Below are 27,835 nucleotides of genomic sequence, written 5' to 3'. Positions count from 1 at the left end.
TCCTGTCTCACCCTGAATTTAGTACTGTAACTCCCTCCATTCCTCTCTCTGTTTCTTTGCAGCATCATGTATCATACTCCATCTACTAAAATATGCACAGTAGATAATTTTGTTTCTTGTTTGAACAGGTAATAAATTGATTAATAAATGCTGCATAATTTATTGAAGAAGTAATTGCTCACACAGTGGTGAATTAAGCTCCCTAGCTATACTGAACTTCTGGAAAGCTTTTTTCTGGCTCTAATTTCTGGTGGAATAACATTGATACAGTGTCTCACCTCAGGAGAAGTGGCTATAATGAATATTAACTTTAAAAGAGTGACCTAAAAGTTTAGGTTGAGGTTCATTTTTGAAGAAAAGGTCAGATCTGTTGTAAAGAAAACATATCTTGGAAATGTAGGGACTAAGATGACAACATGCTTACTAATGTTTTATAAAATAAATGTACTCCATAGCTGATTGACAAGCTCTTCTTCAGATGTGAGACATCCTTCAGTCCCTGTTCCTCTTAGTTCAGAACAGGAACACTGAAGCTGAGTCTGTTTTCCAGATGAATGCTCTGGTCTGGATTAAAGTCTAATGTAGAACAGATCTCCAATGGCCTATGTAATCATTCTTTCTTTGAAAGAGTAGATGGCTGTTTATCCATAATGGTACAAGAGAAATAGACAAACACATTAACCAAAGGCAAAATTCAGTCACCTATTCTGGTTCTATTTTTAAGGAATAAAAATGAAACCAAAGAATTGCATGGAGACAACAGCTGTGTTCAGTGAATATTTCCATTTACATAACTTCAATCTGTTTGGTATTTCCTATGGTTTACATTTGAAAGATGTTAATTTCCTATGGTTTAGTTTGAAAGATGTTAATTTGGATAATCAGATCTAAAGCATGGCCTCTCCGTATATATTCTAACATGTGTAAGAGACATTTGTAGTAACACCACATTTTGGAGAGACCATGCAGTGGATTACTATGCATAAAATGTCACTTTTAGCAACATTAATTTTATTGAAAATTATTTGGAACACTAAAAGGAGAAGCTTGCTATGCTTGCTGCCAGTAGGTTTCTTGGTCATGTTTAGGATGCTGACATCAGTCTGTCTGTTTTGGATTCATTGAAGTTCTTGAGGTTACAGCCCTTGATCAAGCAAGGGGATTGCTGACTCCTGGACAGCAACTTCACTGACCTTGTTTGATCCTACCTTAATCAGCTCCCAGGGATTGATTTCAAACTGATTGTAAAACAAGTACTTCCTCAATGACTCAATAATCCAAGTCTGGCCACTTAATGTGTGATTTTTATATTTTTATTGTATTTCAGAAATAAAAATAAGAAGTAATGTTCTGTCTATGATCATGTTTTGTTTATCCTCGAGTCAATCTGTGTCTCTTGCCATTTTACTGCACTGAGCAGGGAGACAGCCTTGAATGTTTACATCAAGTAACAAAGGCAAGCTCAAGGGCTGCTCTGAGTGCATATCAAAGCTTTAATGAGTGCGCTGTTTTCCAGTTTCATTTTTAATGAGATAAAGAAAGGAAAGGTGTTAATGCAAAGAAATAAAGTTTGTAATTAAGCATATAGTAGGAATTAAACATACTCCTGAAACAGAATATCTCAGTTTCTTAGGTAAGCTTGATATCCAAATCCATTCTGTCCTTTGTCTTGTTTCTCAAACTGATGCACAAGACAAAACTTGTAACTGATCTATGAATTATTTCCCTCTCTTCCCACTGTGGTTTCCTTTATTTTGTCTTACTTCAATCAAGTAGTCTTTGCAAAAGTATAAATCAAACAGTTGAATGCTACCACTTTTGACTGTTTTGATTACTAACTTTTTTTTCCAGAGCTGCATATTTAACATATGAGATAGCTGAATGGGTAGGCAGAGAGGCAACTTGCAACCTGAGTACTAATAAATCAAGACCAATACATAATTCCTATTTCTTGTATAGAAAAGTATTAAATATTTTGAAAAGTCCTTCAAATTATTCTCTGCTTCCACTGCCACTTGTCCCTAAATGTCCATGGACTGCACTTATAACGCAGCACAAGTGTGTGCTAGCAAGGATGATCTATAGAATTGCCTTGGAGGTTGTGTGATGAGCAATGAAAACTGCTGCAGCTCTCAGAAGGTCTGCAACAGGATGGCAATTGTTTGATCAGTTGTGGCATCCCTATTAAAGCTCTGGTGAGACTGGAGCCTTTCAGTCATATAGAATTCAGGCATGTCAGGGCTTTGGCTGTTCCCAAAGCACAGCAATGCTGTGAAGATGGAAAGAAAACCTCTCTCAGAATTGTAGCTGCTGTGCTCTGTGTCTGGAATGTGTAAAAGCTTCAGACTCTCAGATACATATTTCAGTAGTTGAAGCTGAGTAAGTTACCTGCTGGCACCGTTACTAGAAGAAGGTGAAATAATCTGTTCTTGGAGGAAATTCAGAACTGGAGAAGTTATTAAAAAAAAAAAAAAAAACTCACAAAGAAAACAGGGTAGAAGGAGGAAGTGCCATGGGAACAAAAAATATTGCTGATGCAGCATTATATAGAAGTTAGGCTTGTGAGTGAGACAAAGGGTCATTACCACAAGACACTTGTACATTTTTCTGTTGACCTACTGGGCCATAAGGACAATGACAGAAATCTTCTACAGCATCTCAGGGGACATTCTGAAGTACACAGCTGCCAGGCCTTGGACCAAGAACAATATATGCACTTTTAAATATAAAATTCAGCTGTGAAATTGCTGGTAAATCAGCAACCTAAGAAAGGTTAATACATTATTTGTTTAGCTGAATGCTTAGCTGCTCAATTGAGCACATGCTTTGTCTTAAGCAGTCAAGTTTAAATATTTCATTATATGTTAGCAATAACCAGCTTAAGCCTGTGTTGACATTTTTTGTTGAATTAGGTATATTTTTTGATAGCTGTGGGAAAAGAGAAATTATTTGTTTCGTGGATCAATAGGGCTGCCCCACCTACCATTGAATTCCCATTGAATACAGCATCAGCTGTAAGAGCATCAGCTGGCTCTTAATTATCAAGTCAGCCTTAATTGTCAAGAATGTAAATCTGAATACTACAGTGAAGCAATGTTGAATGGAATGGAAAAAAAATTGGATTTAAGGGCTATATATTAAGAATTTCAAGGATGAATGTAAGCATTTCTACTGTGCTGTACTTGCATAGTTATGTTACCAAAAATACAAAGCTGAAATTAAGAATGATTTAAAATTATAAAACCCTGAAATATCTGAAATTGGACCTGTTTATGAATACTTTCTGTATGCAAACCCATGTTTTAAAAGCCAACTTTCCTTGAGAATATTGCTGCTGTTATTAACTGACAGTCAAGATGCTTATGTCTATTTTATCAAACTAGTGCATTTTTGATATACAGATATCCCATAATACCTCCAGCAGTTAACTCATCCCTTGTAAGCACAGAATGAAGTTTAATTTGCTGTTGAACAAAATCTCCTGTCAGGTATCTTTGCTGACACAAAAACAACACAAGGCTGTTTTTCTTGCAAAAGACATTCAGGCAAAAGCGTATATGTATTCAGTGAGGTCCTTTATCATTTTAATCAGTTTTGAGCTCATTATGTTTAATATAATTTATTTACTATTTAATGTAGCACCCCTTTGGTGAGAAACATAAGCAGTTAATGACCTGCAAAATGCTTCTATATAACTAAATTCTAAAAGCATTTGACAATTAATTGAATTAACTATGTCTTGAAACCTGCCATTCTGGGAATATTCTAGTGATTGATAAAAAACCTGTTTTCTGTACATAAAGCAAATTTTTCTCTGCTTACAGCTGTGTCCATGATTTTCACTGTGAATCAGGGTACATATATGTAAGGACTCATCAGATAAATGGCCTTAGACTTAACAGTTTTAATATAAAAACTTATATTCTCATTTTAGATTTAAAAAACACCACGATTGTTCCTAGTAGATCATTTGAATATTTGAGCTGTGTATTTACTTTTTTCCTGTAAAAAGAGGGTGAAATAGCTGGAGAAAAGTATTTTGACAAGCTGTCCAACCTCTTGCTCACAAGTGCTATTTTAGCCTAGATTTTTTTTAGCAAGGTTTTTATTTATTCATTGGTCAATCTGAGGAAAAAAATATGTGGGAAAACAAGTGCACTGGAAGTGGCACTGTCCAGGATGATCACTTTGGTAATGTTAGTTATGGATGAAGATTTTTAATTTGTTTTCTATTTTGCATGCTTTGTGAACCCTTCCATCATGTTGTCCTCTGCACTGCAAGTCCACAGCCTGCAGAATTCCTGGGGAACAAGGCTGAAGAATTTTTTGTGTTACTAATCTCTAGAGATATAAACTTAACCCTAAAATTGTTAAAAAAAAAAAAAAAAAGAGTATTTCTTGATTACTCAGCTGCACCACAATTAACCAGTAACAGTATTAAAAAATTGGTGGACCAACTTGCTTTAAATGCAAAATGTGGCCAGTGACCCATAAATGAATCTTCAAAATTCAGAAGAGTATTTTGTTATGCATGTCTGGTGTAAAAATAAGGATTAGAAAAACATGCAGAGTGAGCAGCATTCCTAACTCTGGGGTGAGATATGCATGTCAGCCACACACTCTCAAGTAATACCATCTCTGCTCCAGCCTGTACACCCAGCATCTCTCTCTGCTCTAGGCTATTCATCATCCTGCAGATACAGTTACTGTCCTTCTTTCTCCCCCAAGCAAATTGTCCCGTGCTTCTCTCCATTATCTTTCCTCCTTCTTCAGCAACTTCAGACTTCCTCAGACTCACTTTCAAATTTTGTATGTCAAGCTTGCCTGCAGCTTGACTCACACTTGGCCCTGCTGTGGCTTGTTTACTTTGATTTAATTAAAATGCACCCATCCAGAACTCTGGGTGCCACTGACTACAAGGCCTTGGAGAACCTTAAATTTCTGCAGTATTTTCACATTGCTTTCTCTATAAGCCTAGAACAACCTCTTTCTTCAATTACAACAAGTAATGTAAAAAATTTCCCTCAAAACCACCCTTTGTTTGAATCCTGCCTTAACTACCAAACCTCTATTTTTACCTTCTTTAGCCAGTCAGGAATTTAATTTATTTCAGTTACTGAAGAAATAAACTACAGTGGTTAGGAAGGTCAACCTTAAAGTCATTGTTTATTTCTGTATTCTTTTTTCCTGGTGCTTTTAAGATTTCTGTGTTAGTGTCAGGAGGGTAGTTCATCATAGGAACACTAATTCCTTTACTGTGGTTGAAAGAAACCACAGTATTTTCCTGTTACCCAAGTAGTTTTGGATGGGAAGAATTAGGAAATGGAAAAGAATATCTTCCTAAGTTAGCCAGTAATTATATTAAAGAAAAAAAAAAGGAAGAAAAATAAAATGTTGTGAGTTTCTCATATATGGAGCCTCAGCTTTATTCCTTAGTGCTGAGAATATCAATAGTACTGTTAAAAAATACTTCAAAAGAACATAAAGAACCTGAATATATATAATTTATTAACCTTTTGGATGATTTTGTTTCTTGTTTTGTTTATGGTTTTGTTGTTTTTGTTTTTTTTTCTTTGTTTGGGTTTTTTTTTTAAGCAAGAGGGATTTCTTATTCATCTCTTCTTCTTCTTTCTTTACTCCTCTCTATATTTCCTGTTCTATTCTCCAAAGCTCATTCTCATCCTCTCTTCCTGCTCCATTTTCTTACTACTCCTTTCTCTTTTCTTACTACTTCTTTCCTCTGTGTATTGCTCATGAGTTCAGTTTTTGGTGTGGCAATTGTTCTTTTCATTCCCTTTAGCCATAGTTTAACATCCTTCACCTGGCCTCCCACTACAAGTAACAAAGAGAAATGACAGTGGGAGTGTGTCAGGATAGGCAGGATGCAGGAACAAACACAAAGCCACGGATGAAATGCAAAGTGTGAATTTATTTTTGTTAACCTCACTAGCTGGGGGATACCCCAAGCAGCACTTGGGCAGTGGCACACGGGCAGGGACACAGGCACCACAGAGTTTGCTCCATGCCAGAGGGTGGCTGGAGCTGCTGTTTCCATGTGGCTTCCAGGGATTCACACAAGCACTGTGGGAAGTCTCTTAGCCACTGGGCTTTGATCTTTCCCACAGCAGGGCAGGAGTCTCAGGCAACTTCCACAGGGTGCCTCTGAGTATCAGAGGCCTAGGTTACCTAAACACAGATGTCCTGCTTGTCAAGCACACAAGACTAAAGTATTATTAGTGTGACACCCCATCTGTAAGTCACTTGAGCATCTTTGCAATCATCCTCGCCATTCTTCCACTGTATTCCCACATCGTGCCTCAAGTCTGCTCATCTGACTTTTCTTTAAACACCTCTATAATGTCAGACAAATCTTTTCTGACTGTAAAATCAGTGACAGAAGCAGATGTCACAGAATACTGCAGATATGAGCTCTTGGTCAGATGAATCCCACCCTCACTGACTGCTCCAGTTTTCTTTGAAATGCATTCTTAGAAGGCCTGAATCATTTGATCAGAAATCTGTCAAGATATGATATTGTCCGGGTACCTAGCTCTACCTCCAGAACAGACACAGGGACTCCTAAAACTCTAATTTTTGTGCTTAGAGAGGTGGAAACATTTCTTGCTTGTGTATTGCTGGTGAAGAGAGTCATCACTTGGTTTTGGAAGCAGAGTTAGTTGGGTTAGTACTTACCGCATACTTTGACATTAAATCAGCAGTTTGGGTATGATAAAGTGTGCATGGGAGGAGTGCAGAAGAACAGCAGAGGAACTGCATTTGGTTCACTGCGGCTCCTGGGGCATGATGGTTTGCTAGATGCATTACAGAATTGCTCAGTTTTCTTCCTGAAGCACATTGTGGTTGGTGAAGTTCTAAAACTGTACATTTCCAAAACGTTTCTGTTCCTGCAGAACCACTTTTGAGAAATATCCCTTTGGCTTTGCCATTGTGATACAAAAACATGGGTGTTATGGTATTTAAACCAAGATATTTATCAAAAAGCATTATACAGGTAACAAAGTCCTTGAGAGATCTGAAGTCCTTATTTGTATTTTCAAATCAAAAGGTTTTTTTAACTAAATATTTTATTTCATGCGCTTGCATTTTCAAATCAAAAGGGTTTTTTTTGCTAAATATTTTTCTATTTCTTTCATTAATCAAACTTTAGTTTTGGTTTCCATTTTTTTAACTTTCTTTTCCTGATGTTAGCTGCCGAAGAGATGTCAATATATCAGTAAAATACTTAATTTTTTCTTTAATCAGCATTTCACTTGAATATTTTATCAGTTGTTAGTATTAGCAAGGTATTGTTCTCTCAGCTTCAAATTACAAATCTGTGTTTTTCTCTCTGTTTTTATGGTAACTTCATCTCCAGAAAATCAAAATTACTGAAATTTCTTCTGACTTTAAAAGTGGTTAAAACTGATATAATACTCTGTTGAGAAAAAAAAAAAAGGCTATACTACACAAATACACATTTTTATTAATGTTTGTTTAGCCATGGAAGTCTTTGGATTATGCTTCTAGGGTCTCCAATAAGAAATGCTAAAAGGGGTTTAATGGTGTTAGTTCTAGTTAATTTAGGAAGACTTTAATTCATGATTAAAATATTTGGTTATCCTCAACAAGCTTGGTTCAATTTATTTTTTTCCAGTGAGTGTTATATTTCTTCTATTTTTTAAAGTATGATCTTACTTTTTATGAAACCTTTAAGAAGGTTCTTGTAGTCTTTTATTTAGTAATGTTTTTATTTATATTCATGGAACTTTAGAATGGTTTGGGTTGGAAAGGACCCTAAAGATCATCTAGTTCCAACCTCCTTTTGCACAAGACCAGGCTGCTCAAAGCCCCATCCAGCCTGGGCTTCAACAATTTCAAGGAAGGGGTATCCATAACTGCTCTGGGTAACTGTTCCATTGCCTCATCACCCCCATAGTGAAGATTTTTTTCCTCATATCTAATCTAAACCTGCCCTATTTCAATTTTAAGCCATTCCCCCTTGTCCTATATCTCTGTGCCCTTGTAAAAGTTGCCTGTCCCTCTCCCCTGTATGCCCCTTCGGGTTGAATAGCTGCATTTAGATTACTCAGAAGCTGATTCTCCAGGCTGAGCAACCCCAGCTCTCCTCACAGGAGATCATCTGATCATCTCACAGCTGATCATCTTCACAGCCTGCTTTGGACTCATCCCAACAGGTCCTTGTTCTCCTTCTTTTGGGGCCCCCAGAGCTGACAACAGTCCTCTAGCTGGGGTGTCACAAGAGCAGAATAGAGGGATAGAATCACCTTGGAAATGAGTGACTGAAGAGTTCTGCTTTCCTATAAGTTGGAGTGTATCATATATTCCTGGTGATATATAGCCTAAACAAATCCAGCTATTGTGATTAGATCAAACAAGGGAGGCTTGTTTATAGTAGAAGACATTGTGGACTCATGAAAGGTCAACTTTTCATCAATTCCACACTATTTGCACTCTGTGTTTTACTGTGTTGTAAATGAGCACAATTTCATTAGAAGTATTTCTGACCTTTTTAGTGCACATACTTTCCTTTTGAGATTCTAAAACTTTGTCTTGATTTGCTCTTGACCTGATAGAAAATAGCAACTTTTTATTCAAATATTTTCCAATTATTTTGATATCTGTGCAAAGAAAATAGCAACTTTTCATTCAAATATTTTCCAATTATTTTGATATCTGTGCACAAGGACTAATGAAAGTAATTCTAGAGAAATTGAAAGAATTTATTTTAAAAGCAAGAGCTGCACTGCCCATTTCAGACTTAAACAATCTGCTCCCCAGTATAAACGCTAGCTGCTTCCAGTTCCACTACAGCAGTGGATTCTGACATTCAAAACTACAGGAGCAAATTCAGAGAACAAAAATCATTTGAGTTATTGAAATCACAGAGTATTTCATATGCTTCTGTGTGTTTGCTCTACCATCTAGATTATATTTACTTTCACAAAGGCTTTATCACATGAGCACAGCAATTCATTTCAGTAAGTTGCTCATGTCCATTCTCTTTTCATTTGCAAATTCAGTTGAAAGTTTGTTCAAAGTAATAAAGAAAAAATTATACTAGCTTTACAAGAAGGATAAGCAGCAGCCCTTTACATTTTTAAGAACTTAAAAAAATAGATTGATCTAAGTAAATAGAATATCTTCTGAAATAATGTCTCAGTGTACAATCTATAATTTATATAAATGTATGCTATCATAAATATAGTTGGTTTTAACTCCATGGGATCAGTCAAAGTTATTTCATTTTAATGTCTTCTTTCTGGATGTGACTTTGAAGATGAGTAAGGCTCAAAATCTGCTAGGCAGGATCTGCAGTGTGGTTTGGATTAACTGTGTCAGTTGATATAGATTAATTTCTCTCTTAGGTAATAACTCTTGCTGCACTAGCAGTGCTAGTGACAGTGAAAGCCCTCTGACTCTACAGCCTGGACACATGATTGAACTGCTTTGCTCTATACAATTGTGAAGACCTTTTATGTTCCTCAGTCTACCTGAGTAGTCTAGAAAATATGTTTGTACCATTCAGGATCATAATCCTTTATTTGTCTCATAAATTTCAACGTAATATCCAGCCTAGTGTGAGACTTCGGTAATTAAACTCTACACTGAAAGCTATATGTTTCATGGATCATTGGATATGCTAATTACCTTTTACTAGGACTGTCATCTGTATTTATGTTGTGGTAAGCTATAGAATAATTTCATGTACTTGGTAAAATTGGTACTTATGGAGGTATTTTAACTGTGGTGGATTTTTTTAGGTAAAACATAGAAATATGATACTTTTTCTTCTCTGTACTCTGGCTAAATGAAACTAAGCATCTTAATCTGAGTAGGTCTGTTGAGGTGTTTTTTTTCACTTCATAAGGTATATTTGCAATGTATTTTGTGTTTTCTATTGCACTTGGGTTTTCATGTCCTTTTACCTTTCTCTAAATTGGAACAAATTGTTCAAAGCTTGAATTGGATAAACAGATCTATTCTGTGTAATTCAATAACTCCTTCATATTGCACAAATAGTTCATATTGCACAATATGGGAGGTTATCAATATTTTTTCCCCTCTTTTCTGTAATACAAGAGTACTAATGCAGTGTCAGAAAAACGTAGAGTGCTTTTCTCATTTACAGCAGTGGTGCTCAGTTTATTCTCTAATTTTTTGTCAAATTTTATTATTTATTTTTATTTAGGTATTAGATCTGATCAGGAAAGAGAATCGAGTATATATATATGAATATCCACTTCAAATGTAGCCAAATTCTTGTTTATATTTTATCTGAAAATGGTATAATAACAAATGTGACTTCCTGAATTAGAAAATAGAGGTAGAATTAAGCCTTTCTGCAATATCAATACAGGAAAACCACAGGAAAACCTTTAATGTCTTGTAAAGTAAGAGACTATACCTGTCTGACCTCTTTATGAAAATAAACTGAAGTTTATAAACAACAAATAGATCAGACAGAAACTAGTACTATTGTATTTTCCCCCTGAAAAACTTTGACATTTCAAGATAAAGAATTAAGTTTGCAAATATAAAAAAAAAATATTGTTTATTTTAGGTGACATTTTGACATTTTTATAACCTAATCATGTGACAAATATTTGTTTCTGTATAAGTTCCTGGTGATGTAGAAGCTATACCCAAATGGCTGGAGTTTTTGGTTCTCTGTTGGGTTAACAAAGAGTCAACTCCAAAACTGTCTAACAAAATCTGCACCCAAATTTTGAGTGAGCTCACAGAGGATGCAAATAACAGAAAGTAAAACAGAGCAAATTAATGCTTTTCAGTAGAAAACAATAAGATGATAAAGGTACATAAAATGGCATTCTGGTTACCTGTGTCTATTTCAAATGTCATTTTGGAAATCACAAAGCTCCTTTTTCAGGGTAGTACAGTAATAGCTTAACTGCTCTGCCTCTGAAAGCTACAGGTGTTCTCATGTTCTTGAGCACTTAGAGGTGTGTGGTTTATTTGTTTATTTATCTGCACAAACACAGGTACCAATGCAAAGCTTGAACCAGAGTAAAATTCTTTATGTAAACACTCCCCCAAGAGACAAAATATATCTTCAGAAGGACATAATTTAAAAATTGAACCTCACTTTATTTGTATTAAAAGAAATGTCTTTGGTGATTTTCCTGAGTGCAATATTGAACTTCTGGTTATAGCTCCACTAAATCTACTGCTATATAAATTTGAACACTTTGAACACTTTCAGACTTTTTATCTTTTTATGTTATTTTAGAGGATTTTTTCCTTAAAGTTCTTTTTCCATCATGTATTTACCAGTATGCTCCATTTTGTTTAAGATTCTTTTTTTTTTTTTTTTTTTTTTTTTTTCGGTAAATGAAACTGTATTTCTTCATGCAGAAATGTTGCATCTGTAGTGAAACTCACAGGAGTTCCATTTTTTTATCTTGAGATAATTGCTTTAAATATGGCTCCAGATCAACAAGAATTTTCCCCCTTTTAAGTGTTACTGTGTGCTTATGGGAAAAAATTTTAAAGTGTGATTCTTGGACTGGTTATCCACATAACACTTAAGAGTAATCAGTATCATGCTGAATGTCTCAGCTTATCCACACGGTCTGAACACCAAAACAGAACTCACATTATTCAGAATTAGTGTGGAAGCATATGAGGCAACTTTGATTCAACTTTGCACATACCTCCTTTGTGATCAAATTGTTTTCCCAATTATCTGAGAAATTCAAGTAATGTAAAAGATTACATCTGCTTACAAAGATTGCAAGTTTGATAGAATGGGTTTCACAGTCCATTCATATTGTAATGGTTCCTTTAGTATCACCCTTGTCAAAGACAAATATACCATTATATTCCTCACAGTCATTAAATTTCTGTTTGTTTAAATACATATTTTTATTTATACATATGAAAGTCTACAGCTACTAAGTTTGCATCTCCTGCTCTAATGAATTCATCCCAACAATTCAAATAAATTAAAAGCCTGAGGTGGCTTCATCAGCAATTACTTGTTTAGAAGTCTCTGATATTAGAAGTGGCATATATTACTTGCTTATACTTGATTTATCTATAATGGTCAATATCAAATGACAGATTCAAATAGGTGACATCAAAGAAGAAAAGTAAAGTAATTTAGTTCCTTCTCTAAGCTCTGTCAGTACCAACTACACCTAAACAAACTGGACCAGCAATATATCTGTACTTAAAAACTTTCAAATAAATGGTTCAGTAATATTCCTAATCTTTCTTTCTTTCTTTCTTTCTTTCTTTCTTTCTTTCTTTCTTTCTTTCTTTCTTTCTTTCTTTCTTTCTTTCTTTCTTTCTTTCTTTCTTTCTTTCTTTCTTTCTTTCTTTCTTTCTTTCTTTCTTTCTTTCTTTCTTTCTTTCTTTCTTTCTTTCTTTCTTTCTTTCTTTCTTTCTTTCTTTCTTTCTTTCTTTCTTTCTTTCTTTCTTTCCTTTCTTTCTTTCTTTTCTTTCTTTCTTTCTTTTCTTTCTTTCTTTTCTTTCTTTCTTTCTTTCTTTTCTTTCTCCACTTTCCTTAAAGTGCTGCTGCGTAAAGAGGATACTGCATTACTTGGAGCTCATTGGTGCTGAATTGTGCAAAATAATTGCATCTTAATCTGCTCAGTTGCTGCCTACCTTTTTACTTCCTCTATTACGACTGTTAGATTGGTGGTTTCCAAGTAAAACACTGTGCTTCCCTCCAGGAATTCCAACCAGTGGTTGAAATTTTAAAACCTTAGTCTAAAAATAATTTTTATTCCAGTTTCCAGTGTGCGTAGAAGTCTTCTGCCCTTAGTCTAACAATTTGGTCTTGGTTTTGCCATTATGACTGAAACTAGTGAAAATATTTGTTAAGTCTCAGCCCTTCCAGTCCCTGATACACTCCTACTTGAACTTCTCTCCCACTCTGGCAGCAAATCATTAGTAATTGTTTGCTGAGAGAAATTTTTCAACTGATTTTCCATCCATGGTGATTAGATCCCCTACCTTAGCTTTTTTATGAGAATATTATATGGAATAGTTTCAGAAGCTTTAATTAAAAGTTAGGATATATCATATCTGCAACTTCCCTTTTATCCAGTTGACTTGTATAAGGAAAGTAGACTGACTTGAGTTCTTGCTGACAGATGTACATATATTCTTTTATTATCTTGTCTTCTAGGAGCTTGCAGATATCATGGTTAATACTTGTCTTTAAAGTTATTTAGTTAATAAGGTGTTTCTTTGGGCATGAGAAATTTTCATTGTTTTGAGTTTTTTTTCTTCTCCTACAGGTCCTTGATAAATACTTAGATAAATACTTAGTAATATTCAGAATTTCAATAGCTAATTTCTTAAAAACTTCAAAGTGAATGTTTTCAATCCCTGCCCCCTTGCTCATGTTTGAGTGGTCTGCATCTTCTTTTATCATATTATCTTTATCTGTGCATTTAATGATGCTTGTTAAATTAAGTCTGTTCAATGAATCTTCATTATTTGTCATTCATGTAAAGATTTAAGGAAAGGGCAAATTAATAGGTTATCCTTCCTTTTTATAATTTGGTCTCTGTTCTCTTTTATGTTCTTTTGTTTTTATTGTTCAAATATAGTTATGGACCTTTTCTGTTGCTTTCTCTTCTTTATTCCAATAAGAACTTTTTTGGTTTTTTTCACAGTAGTCTTTTTGTTTTATTTTTAAATAAACATAAAGTACTCCCTTGTGTTTCTATGATTCCTTTTCTGCTTTCAGATCATTAAAGAGCTCCCAGCTCAGCCAGAAATATCTCTAACTTTCCTTCCTCTATTTTCTTCACATATGTACAATTTGTCTTTTTACATTTGGTAACAAAAAGTACAGTCTTGCTAATGGGAATATTTTCAAACTACATGTTCAGATTAGTTGAAATGTGTCTTACTGTGTTTCTGTACTTACTAGGATGTATTTTTTGAATAAGTTACTAAATGTACTGCTTTGTTTTTTCAGACTGAGAAAAGGCAAGACAGAATTTGATATGTACACACAAAGATGAAAAGCATCTCGTGGCACTGATGATATCAGAAACAGCAAAGGATTCAGCTTTCAGAAAACCAATGCACTTAGATTAGCAAGTTCTTAGTTGTTTGGGTTTTTCTGTAGCTGTTTACAAACACAATCAGCTCTTCCACCCTTGTTGTTCTGGTCAGGACAGTACAAGAGTACACAGCCAATTGGATTGCAATGTTTTCCCCTGAAGGCTAAGTCTCAGCAGGAACTAGGAAATATTGTCTCTTACGGAGACAGATGCTGTCAATCCCATTATGATATTGCATTTTTTTAAATGCAAGATAGCAGCTCTTGGCAATTGCAGAGCCTGGAATTCAGTAGGAGCCAGCTGCTGGGACATGTCTTCATTGATGCCTCTGATGATGCTGTCACTGCTTGGTTTTAGTCCTATGTTAGCCCTGCTTCCTAGAACTATCTATCTACAGATACTGTCTCCAGCATCTCCACCTTAGCTTTCTTAGTCCAACTTAGATTTACTTTTCAAGAGACACTTGAGGTTTTTGAAATCTATTACCGCTATTTATTTTACTTTCCAATTAATTAAAATATTAACTATAATAGCTGTTTTCCCAATTAATTTTCTCCCTCTGGATTCTCATTAAATTCCTCACGACTAATTAAAATTAAATCTGATATAGTTGCTGACTGGATGAATAAAAGGAAATTCTTGTATATTCTCTTTTTCTTCTCAGACCTCCTTTTATGACATTAAATAAACTGGACTCTTCCTTCTTTCTGAATTCAGAGGAAAATTACTTCTTAGGGAAGTATGCCTACTCTTAAAAAATTAATTGTACCGTTCAGGTCAATATTGCAGTTCTGTGATTTGTCTCACAAAGAAATGGTGGAAACAATCTTCTGTAAATTCAGTTGTTTAGTAGGACAGATAAAACGTCCTGTCTTTATAGAAAATGATTTTATGAAGAATTCCAGAGTAGAATTATTTATATGCCAGAGTCTAGCAGATCTTTAAAATACAAGAAGCAACTTGCTTGACTCAGAAAATAATTTGAAAGCTACAGAATGTGAGTACCAGTTATATTTTAGCCAGCTGAAAGAGTTTCTTGTCTCTAGGAAAAATATTATCATTCAGAAGCAGACACCAATACACTTCACATGAGAATCTTTGCCAGATGGTGTCACATGGATTTCCAAAGATTTTTTTATTATCTTCCCATTTATCATGATGCTGTTTGAAAATGCAGTAAAGTCATAAAGCAACCCTACAGTGTTGTGTGTGAATTTATTCTTATTCTTCCATACTCTTTTGAGATCTAATCAAGAAGTGTGACTATCCCTACTCTGATTGTATAGCCAATCTACTCTTGTCCTCACAAGTGAAAATGCAGATAACACGCAGATGTTTCTTCCTAAGAAATTATCCAAAGGGTTTGATTCTGCTAGCCTTAATTCTATACTTTTACATATACTAGGAACCTCTCTTGTGTGAGATGTGTGTGGAGATAGACACACACACACACACACACACACACACAGAGTAGTTGACTTGTAACCTTACCAAAGAAAAGATGTTTAATCTAATTACATTTCAAAAGCATGAGACAATAATTTTAGTGATTTCAATGTTTGTAGAAGAATAATTGTTTTAACCACTAGGAGTTTGCTGAATCAATGGGGGAAAAACACTGGAGAAAACAGAAACTCTTGCAGCTCTTGGATGATGTCATTTTACCACCCTTCCTGCAAAGGGTGCCAAATGTAGTACTTCCTCTTTATTGATATCTAAATTGATGCAGTGGGGTCTGCTATGGAGAAATTCTGATCTTCCTCAGCTGGGACATTAGACGGGATGTTTAAAACAAAATTCTCTGAAAGATTGAATCCTGGGCAGTTCAGAATGGACACTGAATGTTAGTTGTCTGACATATTTTCAGAATATTCCTCAAGTTTTCATACATCATATGGGGCATAAAGAAAATAAATCTGTGAAATGCTGCTAATCTCTGGAGTTGAATTATCTGTGAGGCTAATAATATCTACAGGTATTGTTTGACTGCTCACTGAGACAACAGAATATTGTAGAGATGCATGTTAAGAGAGCACCCACCATCATGAGTTCTGAGTGAAGTCAGAACCCTCTGCAAAATAGAATCAAACTATGCAATTAAGGCCAGTCAAACTAGGGTGGCAAATTTAAGTACCCCAGTAAACTAATTCTTGCACTTTCTCACTATTGAAAGCCTCATTTTTAAAAATAATGTTCTTTAATGCATTTTTTTTGTTTCTGTGTATAATACATATTTGTAGCTGTTGGTTGCTTGTCATTGAAAGTCTAATTAATTGTAATGTTGCCTACTATTTTTCAATGGAAATAGTGGGGTTTTTACTTTTACTTCTTATGAGGAAGTGTATTTTTTTAGCACCTTTCCAGAATATCAAGCAGCTTGTCCTAATTTTCACTGTAAGCAGTAGATGCTGTCCAAAGGAAAAAAAAAAGGAAACAACACAACTAATATTTCAGTAAGAGTTGCAAGCACCAGCTACAGTCTGTGGACACATACTTCAGCCTGAATACTACAATTTATTGGCCTGGGAATACATATAAACTTTCTTCCAAGGAAATGCTGGATACAGAAAGGCATGTCTTCCTCTATTGCCCTCTCCAAAGAAAGCTGTTGTGGTGCATGTGCCAGCTTAGGAACTTTGGCTGGCAGTGTGCAGCTGTCTGGATCACAGGACTGTGTAGAGAAGATGAGCCTCTCTTTACCACTTCAGTTAGGAGCCTGGGCTACCTCTTTTTCTCTGTGGGGAATCCTGCACACCATCATCAAAAAGAAAGGTAGGAGAAGAGCACTACAGAAACCCTACCATAATGAAATAGTGGAACAAACAAACATTCTTATAGCAACCTCACAATAATGTGTTGTACAAACCTAAACCCAAGTAGTAGTTGCCCATAAAATAGCAAAAGAATTCAGAGCAGAGTTCATTGTGTCTGTTGCCTCTGACAGACTGAATATCTCTCTGCTCACAGCCATATTGGAAACAATCTGTAAGACTGAGATAGAGATCAGAAGTTTGATCCAGTGAAATCAGCTGCTCCCTCCCACAAAGCACTGAAGAGTCGTTGGCAAGTTCTTATGAAACTTCATGCTTGAAATGCATTTCTTACTGGACTGTGTGGGAGGGATGAATAATAGGCTCTCATTGTGTTTCACTTTTATACCCTTTCCCTCAGAATAGATGCAGTAATTTTCTGGAATCTCAGCAGTCAACCACTTGCTTTGCAATTCATCAAAATTGGCTATTCTTTATTTAAGTAAGTGTTAACATTTATTTGTGGTATTTCAGATCTGACGTGCTGGCATATTTGTGTTTAAATATTTACAAGAACTTTCATATATGTTTTAAAATATTTAGGATATGTCAAATGGAAAGAGGCTAGAAACTGTGGCTTCAGAACCAAGGAATAGCATGTACTCCTTTGGAGAAGCATAGTTTATCAAAAACTTGGGTGCAAAGTACTTCAAGTGCTAAGATAGTCTGTCTTTATGACTGATAATTTGAAATACAAAGTGAAGAATTGTGGAAAACTCCATGTGGTTATATACTCTGAGAAGAATTAGCTCTGATTCTTTGAGGGAATCCCCTTTCTCTCCCATGATTGATGGTTTTCCCTTTCAGATATTCTTTTACTTCCTCCTATCTCATCACAGTAGATAATTCCACACTGTCCTCATGATGCCTGATTATTTCCACCTTTTCACTGGCCTTTCTAGATAGGTAAGGTATTATCTCTCCAACATATCAAATATGTTGCATCTAGTCTTCTAGCTCTGTTTCCTCAGATGTTTCACAAACCTCTTCATTGGTTAGATTCTTCTGATTCTTTTTTTTTTTTTTCTCTTCATCAGTCCTCACACAGTACTGCTTCTCTCTGAATCTTTTTGCCTTTTTGTCCTCCCTTATTTTTGAACACTGTCTAGCTTGCTCCTTTTATTGCTTTCAGATTTTGGCTTACTACACATGACCTCTCCAGTTACTAAAAGATTCCTTTTACAAAGCAATTTATTTTTGGATATATTTCTCTTTTCCAACTCAGACACTGAACATATATAGGTTAATATTTGGGAATGGCAGCATTTTAGGTTTACAACAATTCATTATTTAGTTTTGATACTGCCTGAGGCTGCAGAGTCTGGTAGCCCACTGCAGTGTGGCTCTTATGGCTCTTTATCCCTAGGCTCAAAAAGACTGAGCATCTATTTGTGAAAGGCATATATACATATGTTCAGATATATATACATACATGAATACATGTATTCACATTCTTGTGCTGGTATATATATCTAACTATATATATATATATGTGTGTGTGTACATACACACCTATGAACTTCAGAACACTCTAGAAGCTGGCCTTAGACTCTCAGTCTGCCTAGAAGTTTGCCATTAAATCCCAGGTCTCCTCAGTTGCTGGTACATAAACCCAGGAGCCTTGGGAGCCCACAGCCTGGCTCTGGTTGCTGATGTTGAGATACCTCATCCTGTTTGCCTTGTAGTTTAGCTTGATGCTCACCAGCATTCACCTGCCTCACTCAGAACAGAAGTGCATCCACACAGAAGGTATATATAATAGGATTAAATAAGTATATAGAATACATATGTGGTGATCAAGCACAGGGCATAGTCAGAAGGTATTATGTACTATTGCCTGTTTCCACTTGATTAACCCCATTTATCTGATTGACCTCTCTCTTCCCACTCCTCTTCCTGTCTGAGCAACCTAGGTACCTCCCTTTCTCCACCTAGAGTCCTTCCACTAAACACCCCATAATAAATTGCACATATTTCCAAAATTTCTTTAAAATATTCCTTCTGAAAGTTTTACAGAGTCTCCAAAAATGTCCTTTCCCTTCATCACACAAGGAGTCTCAAACCTTTAGGGACAATTACCCCCTCCAGCAAGGAATGTGGCCATGCAGGAGGGTGTTTTGCTGCCTCACCTTGGGGTCTTTCACCCAGGAACCATGGTGTAACAGGTCCCCTTTCTGGTCATAGGGAGCAGCTGATTTAGTGAGCCACTTTTCACTGTTTAGCTTACTTGGGTTCCTCTGCCTGTCATTGCTCCTCCAGTTCTAACCGGGTTTTTTGTGTTGGTGGTGCTCAGCCTTTAATAAAATACAATAACCTAACACACTGGAAAAAAAGATCCACCTGAGCCACAACAAGTAAACAATCCTGATTTGTGGAAAACTTCTGGTTTTTTCCTCCTCTGAAAGATGTTATCAGTATGCTTCTGGGTTGGGATTTTTACGACAGTCTTGTCTTTTGACAAAATGATTTTATAAAATACTGTATCCCCTATCATCTGCTTTATGCCCAGAAATGGGTCCTATAGCTTCAAGCTGGGCCTGGGGGAAGGGGGAGAAGCTGGAGAAGTTCCTTCAGCTGTTTGTGTTCAGCTCTCACATGTTCCCTCATTTTTCTCAGCTCTGCAGTGGAGAGAGGGAGTACATTTTTGTGTTTAGCTAACTTCTTTTTGTTAGCTGAGGCAAGAAGTTTTTTCTCGGGTGTGTGGCTTCTTCTTCTGGAACTGTTCAGCTTTGCTCGGGTCCAAGAACCAGGTCATCGATGGGAGCTGGACACTGTGAGTGGTAGGGAGGCTCCAGGAGAGCAACATCCCGGCTCCAGACCTTGGGAGAAGCTAAGCAGAACTCTAAAATCCACCAGCTTTCTCTATAGTGAGAAGGTTCAATACTAAGTTATTTTTTCCTGTGTTGCAGGCAATCTGCTTGTTAAATAGACAGGTTTTTTTCACTTTCCTCCAAGAAATTCCTTTTGTATTGGTGGGGGAAGGAGTGCCAAAACCTGTCTTCTTTAGTGGTGATGCTCATTTCAGGATGTTGTTTCCTCCTAAATTTGTCTCAAACTGAGAAAAATCTAGTACTGAAGACTAACTTTTTAGCACAGACAAGATTTTGCAGAAGTGTTGTAGCTATTGAGACTTTATTAGAAGTATCAAGAGTAAGAGACTCTTCTCATTTGGTTTGAAGCCTTCTGTCATGGTCTAGTATTTCATTCAGGTGCAAATCCATTGTATTCTGCCTAATTTCTGATTCCTTATCACTGATAAAGACCATGACGATGCAGATTCACTCAATGTCCATGATTAACCCTTGAAATCTAAGTTGTATTTAAGCTGTATCACCTTAACATGCAATGGCATTTCAAGGCTCTTTGCACAAGGCACTAGTTCATTGAGTTCTGTGGTATCTACTGCCAATCAAAAAGACTGAGAGCACAACAGGGAAATAAGTGACCTTTCAGCTCTGATTTAGGGCAATGGAGAGTTAGCATCCTTGGCAGAGTTGGGCATAGAGCACTGGAAAGACTGGGATACCTGGAGAAGAAATGGCAGTAAATCTGTCCACATAAACTCTCAAGGAATGCAGAGTACAGTAAGGTCTATTCAAACTTCACTGGAGTATTTAAAGTCTTATGAAAAAATATATTTGGAATAATCCTGAAAATCTGGGAAAGGAAACTGTGTTTATATCACATTCAAGATAAAAAGGCATCCAAGCAGCTATTCTAACCATAACAACACTAGTCATATATAAAACATGGTGAAAGCTTGAAGATTTTGTGAGACATTTTGATAATCTGAAATTGTCCTTCTAAATTCTGAAGAAGCTAAACATTTCTGTAATTTAATTTGAAATGCATATATAGAAAGTATTTTGATCTTGTTCTGCTCACTAGTTCTTAAAAAAATACACCTCTCCTGGGATGAAAGTATAAACACATACACAAAAACTACTTCTTAAGTGTATTCTGATGTTCATTAAGACATTTCCAATATGCTTCCAATTATGAGTTTTATTTCATAACAGGAACATTTACTGAGAACAGTGTTAGAACAAAAGGCTCCAGGTTCAAGAGTATCACATCTGGGGATTTTTTATACTTTAAATATTCAAATTCAGTGATATTGGAATATTTGTATTTTCCAAAATATGCTATTAATGTGAAAATATTGTATCACTAAAATATCAAAGTATGAAAGTATGAAGTGGTGCAAAGCTTTTTTTTTAACCTATTCAAGCTATTAAAGGTGGCTCCTGAGGCAATGAGATAAATATGGTTAGAGTAACAGCAGCATAGAATGGGAGAAGCATGATTATTAGTTACACATCAATGATAGTACATATTTGTGCTACACTGTCTCAAATCCCTGTAGAATTGGATTCTTCGTGTCTGCTGTGATTGAAATCCAAACCTAATACATGTATGAGAAGCAAGAGGTTTTATTTGTTAGTTGCTTGCAGGTTTTACTTGGGCATTTCATGGACAAACTGCTGGCAAAATCTTTAATGTTTACTCAAAAATACTCCTGTGTATTCAGCATTCACACCTGATTCATAAACTAATGTAAAAAGTCAAAGTGTCTTTCAAACATTTCTTTACTTCAAAGGAGAGGAATATCTATTCTGTAAAGCAATACCATTACTTTACAAACCATCCTTCACAGAAAACTTTATCATAAGATGCTCAGCACAAAGATTCATAAATTGAAGCAGATGAAGATGAATTTTACTCAGTTTATAGAAAAATGTGAACCTATATCACTTTTATGGGATGGTGAAAACATAAATCTGCAGCAAAGAAAGGGTTGTAAAAAGACCAAGTACAGTAAATGGATAGGATTTATCTTTAGATGTGATTATAAAATAGACAACAAGTCAGTAAAGTCAGAGGTAACAAGCTTTTGGTTTTAGGAATGAGCAATTTCTGAGCACTCAGAAAGGGAAACTGGGAGGGACAGAGTCCAGGAAACTACGGTAGATGACAGATTAAAGATATAAAGACTGAATTTTTAAGGATGAATTCTGCAATGCTTTGGAAACATTTACGAGGTTCGTGCATGAGACAGATGAAGGGAGAAAATTTAAAAAAATAAAAAAAAGCTAAAAATTCTGATCTGAGTGAGAGGGTAGGTTTGTGTGCTGCCATTCAGGGGGGAAGCAGGTGGAAGAAATTCATCTCACTTAATATGAAGTTTTGGAATTTGGATTTCTGAATGAAAATGTATTGTGCAAGGCAGTCTTCGTAATCACGGCAGAGAAGTAGGAGTGTAACTCATCTGACATCAGCTTTAAGATAAAATGAAATTGTGACATGTTTGTCATCACTAATTTTAAAGGGAATCTAGATGATGAAGGCAGATAAAATGTCTGTATTAGATATATATTTGATCAGTGAAACACTCAATTCCTTTCCTTTTCTTTAATGCAGCTCACCTTTATAACCTCAGGCAAAAAAGCATAGGAAGCTAGGAGAGTGGGTGTTGAAATTTTCTTGTCATTTCAGCTCTTTGATGAGGACTGCATCCAAACTGAATCATATGTTACAGTCCAATATTGGTATCTTCAAGGAAAAAAGAAAAGGCAGGAAGAAAAGCAAACCTTTAATAATCTACGCATAAATACATGGCTCAAATCCCATATGAAAAGAGAACCTTTGCTGAAACATCTGCAACACAACCATTTCCCATTTTCCTTTTCATTTCTTAAGCAGAGAGCACAGAGACAGGTGAATTACTAGGGCTTCTGTCAGCTGCTTTGTTTTGCTCACATGTGTTCGAGCTAACATAGAGAAATCAGGAAACTCAATACAGATTCTCAGTCTCCCTCCACTGTACTAAAAAGATCTATCTGTATCTTTACCAAACATTTATAGAGGAATAGAAACACGTCCCACGACGTGTACAGTTTGCACAAGGCCTATACATAGAATATTGTTCATGTGTAATTAGACAGGAATGTTAAGAAAGACTGGAATTTGAAATGGACTGTTAAAAAGTTTTGTCGTGGTTACACTAGTTTTCATTACCTTTCCTTCTAAAATAGATGTCCAAGTCTTTTGAGCAGAATGCTTCCTGTCTCTTTCCATCTCCATGTTTTCTGTTTTCACTACATCACATCTGCCTCCTGCTGTTCTTTCCTATCATTTCTTTCCTCACACATCAGCTTAAGAGTATCTGACACCAGTGCCAGTGAAATGTGTGGAGAATTAGGAATGACTGTTCTTGATAAACCCAGATGCAGTAATTATTGCTCACTTATGTACCCACACTGCTACTTTTTCTTCTTATTAGCATATGTGGCTTTATTGTCACTGTGATGCAGTACAATGTAGAAAAAAGCTGGTCCTCCTGCCTCAGTTCAGCTGAAGATTTTTACAGATAGTCTCTCTAGGGTGTTACTGGAGTGGGTAGCTTGGGTTTCAGCAGAGATGCCGGGAAATGAGAGGGTTGAAATGGCTTTGCTTGCCAGACCTCTGCCCTATGTCTTGCACTGTGAGCTGCCCTGCAGCATGTGGGGACAAGGAATGGAAAGGACTGTGGAGCTCCATGTGCTGCTGTCACAGACAACTACACCACCTAAAGTAATACATGTGTGGAGTTACAGTGCCTGACTGTGGCAGTGTCTGTCTCAAACCTGCTTAGTGAGACATGTAGTGTTTTTCAGGTACTCGAAGGGAATGATGAATAAGAGGCTAGAGAGGTGATAAATTTATCTTTAGAGTAAGTAGGAACAAGAAAGTAAGAAGCTGGACAGGGTGAGAATTGTAAAAAGCAAAGCACAAGAGCAATTTAATGGAAAACTCTGCCTTGACAAAGAGCAGGCAGGGTGAATGTACATGCAAACCTTAAATGCTCTGAACAGATTAATCTTAGATCACTGTGGCAAACTGAAAGTTTGTAAGTATATTCAATTACTGACAGTTTATATCTGATTATTCACCACTTGCAGTGAACCATGAAATAGAAGTATATTTATGATGTGTGTTTATGGAATCTGTGACTTATTAAATACTTTTTCACATAAAGCCATTATAGTAATAAGTTTAGTATTTACTGGGAAGCTTTTGGCAATGTAAAATCTGAGGACAGAAATAAGAATTCATAGAATCACAGAAAAGTCTAATCTCTGATTTGAAGATAAGAAATGATTTTGTGATGGACTGTGTCAAATGCCTTAAATAAGTTTAGATAGACATCTGTCTGTCTTCCTTTGTTGACCCTTGGAGTCAGTCCACTATAGAAGGCTGCCAGATTGGTCAGGCAGGATCTGCTCTAATAATACCTTCTTGTCTTGTATGTGTCTTAAAATTGCTTCCATGGGGATCTTCTCCATGGTATTCCCAGGCACAGAGGTGATCTCACTGGTCTGTAGTTCCCTAGATCTTCCTTTCATCCCTTTTTAAAAAGCAGGAGTGATGTTTCCATTTTTCTGCTGCTGGGGACTGACTGCACTTTCAAATACGAGGGAGAGTGGCTTGGCAACAGCACCAGCAGCTCTCCCAGGGCCCTGGGGTGTCTGCTGTCAGGCCCCACAGACTTGGACCTTCTCAGTTTCATCGAACCGTTGTGAACTTGCTCTTCACTTTCAGTGGGAGGGACTTCAACACCTCAACCCCCACCTGGAGGTTTAGGAACTTGAGAGAAGTGGGAAGCCTGACTGCCAGTGACAACTGAGGCAAAGTTGTCACTGAGTATCTCAGCTTTCTTCATATATCTTGTGTCCAGTTCTCCCTTTTCATTTCTCAGGGAGATAGAATCTCCTTGGCCTTTCTTTTCTAACCTATGTATTTGAGAATGCTCTGTTGTTATTCTTCACAGAAGAATAATCTTTCAAACACAGGAATAATTTGTTCCTCTCCATTATTTAGCTCAGGTGTATCGAAAGATCATCAGTTTAGAGAAAAAGAAGATTTATATTATTCTAGCATTTCACTTGGTTAAATTATCTGTATTTTAATTGCAGTGTTTGTCATCAACATCACTGCCAGATTTTAGCTGTATATTGTCAAGTGCAGTGTTATTGATTTCTCATCCATCTTTTAAAGTTACTTGGTGAGATGGTATTTTTTTTTCCATGCCTCAAACTCTTACTGTTCACAAATTTAAAAGAAAAACCATTTCATAACTTCATCAATCAGTTACTTAGTTTTCAGAGGCTTAAGGCAAGTAAACCCTTTTAAGTATGAAGATAATGTCTTAGTAACAGGGTTTGTTTTTGTGTTTGACAAATGCTGACTAGTGCAAGCCTTTTTTTTTTTTTTAATTTTCTTAGTGACCTTTCTTAGTCTAATAATATTGGAACTGTACAATTTCATTCTCATTAATCATGAACCTAGTGAGAATATGAAGATGTTATGCAAAAAGAAGCAAAAACTGGTCTTCCAAATCATTCAGTGTTACTGCTGTTATCACACAACCTTCTGCCCATGTCTGTTTAGTTCACAAATGTTCGCTTGTTACCATCCTTGGATCATCTGTTCACTCTTCCAGCAGTAAGACCAATGCACAGTTATATTTTATCATTTGCTTAGGTCCTTCTCTTAAAAGCAGCAACACATGAGTCTCCTTAGAATATGGATTTTCATTAAAAATACATGTATTTAATTGATTCTTCCTTTTTTTTCTCCTGCTTTGAAAAGAGCTTTGAAATATAGCACTTCTTCTATAACATTATTTTTGAACATGCCACTATGAGTCTATCAGAAATAACTAGGTATAAGGATCACTAATGAGTAAACAAGTGTTTAATCCAGATTAAGGCATATAAGTATAGAAAGTGTTTAAATCCTAAAAAAACTCCTCCAAATATGAAGTGTGATACTACAAGTATTTTATTCCATGTGAGCTATTTATTTCCAAATTGCTTATAACTAATCTTGTTATGAATTTGTGGTTTTTAAAATGCTGAAATGCTGAAAGGTAAGAGAGTAAGGAAAGTACTTGAGGTGAGGTAGTAATGTTCATAGTGGCTCTTTTATTTACAGTATGAACAGATTAATTTGAACTGGATTTTGTATTTGTATGTCTGCTGCTTAAACCTACAGAGGAAAAGATCAATACTTCATTCATTGTTGTAACAAGCCTGTCAAAACAGAAAACAGAATAGCTCCTGCTTATGGGTGTCTCACCCAGGTTTTTCATGTATGTTACTGAGTCTCTTTCTCTTTACATTAACAACAGTTGTCCATAGCCATATATGTTGTGAACTATTCATCAGTATTCCTTGTGTTTTGTAAATCCCATGCCTGGATGTTGAATGTGGTGTTCTAAGTTTGATCCCTCCCTGTTCACTTTACACCTCTCCTCTCTGAAGCACTTCTGGTTGCAGGGTTTGAAGAAAAGCAACAGCCAGAAACAATACCATGATTTTTGTATCCTGACTTCTATTAATTCTCTATTTTCTTTCCCATAGAGAGGTATGATTGATTCCTAGAAGGCCCCATAGGCCATAAAAACAACACAAAGAAGTCAAATTCTATGATAACATATTGTAGCAATAAGGAAAAAAATGTAAATGTACAGTTCAGATTTAAAACTTTAACAAACATTTCTGTTTTAAAAAATATTTGAAATTTGTCAAAATATTGTAGAAAATAAATGAGCTGCCGAAGCAGAAAAAAAATCTGTGGACTGTGAAATAAGTATGCTGTGATTGAGTGACTCTTTACCTTTCTTAAGAAAAATGACCCCATTGCTGTCATAGGTAAATACCTCCTAATAACTCAAATCTTCACTTTCCAAAGGAGGAAAGTGTAGTGACAGTAAGAAAAAAAAAAGTCTCCCATAGCTAATTCTAAGCTTTTAAGCTCAATTTGGTTATGGTCATGCCTTCCTTTCTCTTATTTTTCTATCCTTCTGGGTGCCCTGGTTTCCAGGGCAAGAACACCCAGGTTTATGACATGCTAATAAGCCAAAGGATGTTTTTAGCCAAATCTCTGTTCTGTATGACTTTAGAGATCAGGATCTCAGAGAATATTATGTAGTGTGTGTGGTCACAATTCACTTTACATGCAGCAATTGTCACGTTCTCTAATGTTTATTAATTAATTCTTAAAAAGTCTTAAAATTTATTCAGATTTAAAAACTCTTCAGAGTCTGGATTTCATGCTATTATCTTGTCTCCTGGTATATAACCTTAAATGCAAGATATTAATAAATTATGCTAACTCTCTCTTGGCTACTTAGCTGACAAATTAGTGTTACTTTTATTTATTTATTTTAAACTAATGTAAGGCAGGCTAATATTTCAGATAATGTAAAATGTATGATGCTTTAGAGAGGTTAAGGTTTTTAAGCAGCTTTCAAAGCCTTAGATCATTTTAATTCTGCCTCATTTAAAGACAGAAAGAAATACCGGAAAGAGTTTGAACCAATAACTAAAAGACTAAAGGTTAGACCATAAAAAAAAATACTGTGGAGACAAGTACTATTGGAGGTACCAATATCAAGAACGGGATGTGCCTTGGCTTGTCTGGCTCCTGCTCTGTTCTGTTTAATGTGCTCTGCCTGAGCCACACTTACCTTTTCTTTCAAGCTTATATTTTACCTGCCCAATAGGGCACTCAAACCTCTTCCAGTTTTTGTTGAAATAAGCCCTTGTACTGCAAACTCGGTGAAGGGTGAACTCCTCTCTAAAAATCACCTGTGTATCATTCCTGAGCTTCAAAGTTTGAGTGAAGTGCTGGTCCTGCTAAGGGCAGTAGGACTTCTGCCATTGGCTCAACTGCCTATTTTGAAAAATGCTTTACAGTTTGCACAAATGGTCAAAGTTGTACAACAGGGAGGCTGATAATGTCACAGCATAGCTGGGATGTTTATACTGTTGCCCTTGGTAGAACAACTTGAAATTGTTTCTTTTGGGATTGAAAACAGTAGAAAGTATGTTTACAAATTTGTATTATCAACAAATATGTTATCACCAGAATAAAATGTCAAGCCTAGAGGGTTAATGATTTTAAAATGAGAATGCA

General features: G+C 35.9%; 1 protein-coding gene across 5 annotated transcripts in view; it reads left to right on the top strand.

Moving 5' to 3' along the window:
• DLGAP2 (DLG associated protein 2) overlaps nucleotides 1-27,835 on the top strand; it is a 448,267-nt gene that overhangs the window by 232,175 nt on the left and 188,257 nt on the right. The gene's annotated exons all lie outside the window — the stretch shown is intronic.

This window comes from Vidua macroura, chromosome 3 (assembly GCF_024509145.1).
Source record: "Vidua macroura isolate BioBank_ID:100142 chromosome 3, ASM2450914v1, whole genome shotgun sequence".
Taxonomy (NCBI): domain Eukaryota; kingdom Metazoa; phylum Chordata; class Aves; order Passeriformes; family Viduidae; genus Vidua; species Vidua macroura.
The sequence above is the reverse complement of the archived record's forward strand: the minus strand, read 5'-3'. Positions and strand labels throughout refer to the sequence as shown.